Raw genomic sequence first — 4326 nt, 5'->3', positions numbered from 1 at the left:
GAAATTAAAAAGAATAAAACACTTTGGGACTTTTAAAGCTATGTTGTGTTTCTATGATGTGATAATTGACTTGAGATCTTAGGAATAAGTAAGAAAGAAAAAGTTATGGTTTTATAGTAATGTGCTTGAGTATCAAATTGAAAGGGGCTTGTTTGTAAAGATTAGTTTTTGTCAATTAGATATCAGGTAGGGTCATCTACTAGGAGGGAACCTTAATCAAGAAAACAACTCTATCATACTCGGTACGGGTGGTCTTTGCGGGTATGTCACCAATTAGTAATTGATGTGGTTAGTGCCGTGCCCAGGCAGGAGGCCGTAGGTTGTATAAAAGAGCAAGCTCAGGGACCATGGAGAGCAAGCCAGTGAGCAGAATTCCTCCATGGTCTCTGCTTCAGGTACTGACCGTTCTTCCCTCAGTGAAGGACTGTGACTGGGATGTGTAACCTAATAAGACATTTTCTTCCCAGGAGAGTTTTGGTCAGGTGATAAAGATATCCTGTCAAAAGAAAGCAAACTAGAACACCCTTTCTCTTCTCTGACTGTATTCAGTGGCTGTATAGACGGGGCTCACAGTGGATGGGCCAGACGCCATACCAGCTGCTACCAGTGCTTGACCAGGTGGAAGAGACCCTTCAGCTTGGGTGGTCGATCCATCAGGAAGTTATGCTGGAGCTCTGTGAAGCAGGTGGAAAGCTTGCCCTACAGCCCCAAGGAGGTGCACTTCCTGATGAAATTGGTGTAAATTTCAGGGTCAAGCCTGTGATTGTTTCTGACATGACCTGTAAAGGAAACTTCACTCCGTTAACCCTCCTCCCTTTTCTGGGTTTCCTTCACCTATCTAAGAAGTGATAAGCTCCCAAGCTGTGGGGTTCAGGAAACAGGGCAGAGTTTTACCACAGCAAGCATCACTCCCCACACATCCGTGTGATCCATCACACCTTAGGACTGCGTACACCTTGTGGCCCTGGAAAGTCCCTGCCAACACTGGTCCTAGTGCAGTTTCTTCTTCACAGGCCTGGAGACAGTGGTGGGAGGGAACCGCTCACTGTGTTCACACACAAAATTGCTGCACGGCCATCTAATAATGGCCAACTACATTCTGTGTGCCCGGTGTCTTCTGCATGGGGCTGGCCATGTGTGCTGGTGTCAGATTCACTGTGGATCAGCCTGCTGTATTTGTGTATCTTGTAGATCACACTTCCAGTGTCTCTGCCTGTTTTGTGTGTACATATGATGCTGTGAGTTCTTCAGGAGGTATATACATGTGTGCAGAGCCCAGAGGAGGACATAAAGCCTCTCTTGTCAATTTTCAAACCCAGGACAAACTGAGGTGCCTATTTAACATACCAAAGTGAACCTAGCAGCCAGGTTCTCCCAGCATCCTTCAGTCCCTACCTGTTACAGTTCCTCCTGCTCAGCATACCCACTCCTACCCTGAACATTTCAACCCAGAGGCCTGGGGTGCTCTTCCTTATATAATTCAAACATTTTGATTACCCATCCCTTTAATACCTTTGTCCTCATGGCTGCTGCACCTGGTCCCATCTTTCCCCTCTGTCCCTACATTGCCCAGCTCAGTCTGAACATGTCTACTCTGGACTCTCCCAGACGTCCCTGTCTTTGCCTATGCTCTGCCTTTTATACACAGTCAGCTTTCTCCTTCACAGTACCTAGGAGCAGTCAAGTCCTCTTCTTTCTTTGTTTCTGTCTAAATTCATCTCTCTTCATTGTTTGTCATCTTTATCCATTTGAGTCAGGGTCTCTCTGTGAACATGAACTTGAAGGGTATCCTTCAGGTCCACAAAAATTCTCCTGTCTCTGCCCCAAGTATGGCTTGGATTAAAGATCAATGTGTGGTCCTTTCTGATTGTGTTGTTGTTGGGATTTGAACTCAGGTCCTCACACTTGTGCAGCAAGTGCCCTCATCCACTGAGCTGTCCCCATAGGCACTGTGTGATTTCAGTGCATGATTTGATTTTCTGTAATGCCTACCTTAATAGAATGTGGTTTTTGTTTGTCTAGGTCCTTATAGCAACAGGAAGTGTGTGCGTGTGTGTGTGTGTGTGTGTGTGTGTGTTGAACTTGTAGAGTGGATGGGCAGCAGGCTAAGCTGTGGCTGTGTGGCTGTGTGGGTGCATGTGCACATCTGAGTAGACTAGGCAGGCAGCAGGCTGTGACTTAGGTGTGTGCACGTGTGTTGCTGTGGCTGCAGCAGGCCATACCGTCAGGCTTTGGTGCTGACACAGGGTACAATCACCTGCTGATGAGTTGGAGACATGTGCAGTGACACAGGAGCGTCTCTCCCTCGTGTGTTTATGTTCAGTTTCTGGGCCCAATACAGTAGGATGTTGGCTAAGTCCTCATGGGTAAGGTTGTGGCAGGGTCCTCTGTTGTGTTGTCCCCACACTGCTGTTTCCAAGAGAGCTCTTCTGTGGTGTCTCTGATGTGAGATTTCCCCTGTGTATTCTGTGAATACCATTGGTTAATAAAGAAGCTGTCTTGGGCCTGTGCAGGGAATAGAAGTAGGCGGGGAAAATGAAAATCGATGCTGGGAGAAAGAAAGGTGGATTTTAGAGAGAAGCCATGTAGCCCCTGCTGGAGACAGACACCAGACAGAATTTTATCCGGTAAGCCACAGCCTCATGGCAACACACAGATTAATAGAGATGGGTTAAATTAAGATGTAAGAGTTATCCAATCAGAAGCTAGAGCTAATGGGCCAAGCAGTGATTTAAGTAATATGGTTTGTTGCGTAATTATTTTGGGAGTATGGGCAGCCAGAAAACAAACAAGTGGTCTCCTACTAGAGTGGCCCTACTTCCCGAATCCGGTTTGAGCTCACTCAAGCTGGCCAAGTCCGTGACCAAGACAGGCTTCTGGGGAGCTGTCTTCCCAGCTCATTTCTGGGTCACCCCCTCTAAGTCCCCTCCATTCTGCAGGGATCTAAGCCCCTTGCAGCTTCTCACAGCATGCTGCCCTGCTCCTACTCCCAGGCTGGCCTCGCATTCTCTGCTGCCTGAGACTCTGTGTTATTTCCATGGCTCTCCTAAACCAGGGTGAGTGGTTATGTCTGTAAGTTAATAGTAGCAGTTCACACGGTGGCCATCAGGGGGAGCCATGTCTCCCAAAATGTAAAGCCTCCACCATTCTCTAAGTCTCCCTGTGCATGGCTGGTATGAAGCTGTGTGGCGAGTTCCTTGCATGTGACCTGCTTTGGCCTTTCTTTTGTGACCTTGTTGAATTGTTTACTAGCTCTAAAAACGTTCTGTCAATTCCTCCAAATTTTTCACCACATATTGATTGGTCATTATTGTGGTTTGATAGAAAATGGCACCCACAGGGTGTGGCACTATTAGGAGGTGTGGCTTTGTTGGAATAGGTGTGGCCTTGTTGAAGATGTGTGTCAGTGTGGAGGTGGGCTTTGAGGACTTTGTTGCTAAAGCTACACAAGTGTGTAACACACAGTTGCTTGTGTCACCTGCTTATCAAGATGTGGAACTCTCAGCTCCTTCTCCAGCACCATGTCTGCCTGCATGCTGCCATTGCCACTCACCATGATAATGGGCCAAACTTCTGAAGTGCAAGCCAGCTCCAAATAAATGTTTTCCTCTATAAGTGTTGCTGTGGTCATGGTGTCTCTTCACAGCAACAGCAACCCTGCTAAGACAGTGAAAGATAAGTTCACTAGTTCACTTTGCCCATGTGTAGGGAGGACAGCTAGACCATTGTTGTCAGTCAATTCTGGCTACTGTGCCTCTCTGTCCTCTGTGCTGGACAGTCCTCCATTGTTCCACAGGGAAGCCTGTCTCCAACTTCAGCCCAAGTGGGCATTCCCTCAGCCTGGCTAGTGCATCCTTGGGTAACTAAGTCGTGAGAGACATTGGATACGCCAGCTCTGTGACTAGATGATATGTCCAGCTCACTTCTTCTTGACGAGACCTGGACTAGCCTGATCTATATAATCTTTCACTAAGTCGCATGCCTAGGTGGCAAGTGATGTGGAGTGTGTGTGTGTGTGTGTGTGTGTGTGTGTGTGTGTGCATGTTCATGTCTGTCCCCTGATGAGAGCCCAAACGAGCCTCTCTATACCCTGAAAGGGCCCTGCCTCCATTCAGTGCCCTCTAAGAGGTAGAAGGCTCTCATATGCCCAGCGTGAGGCCCACAGTGAGCCATTTTTGTCCTGTGGAGGGTTGTCTGTGCACAGTGAACAGTGAGACTGCATCCAATCCATTGCCCACAGACAAACATGTACAATGTCCATGGGCTCCACCTTGTCATTTGTTGATAACCCCAGAATTGTGAGACAGCCTTGCAATTCTATATATA

This window comes from Alexandromys fortis, unplaced genomic scaffold (genome assembly GCF_014885135.2).
Source record: "Alexandromys fortis isolate MF-2015 unplaced genomic scaffold, M_Fortis_MF-2015_v1.1 scaffold_90, whole genome shotgun sequence".
NCBI classification, from domain to species: domain Eukaryota; kingdom Metazoa; phylum Chordata; class Mammalia; order Rodentia; family Cricetidae; genus Alexandromys; species Alexandromys fortis.
This window is presented reverse-complemented; position numbering follows the sequence as displayed.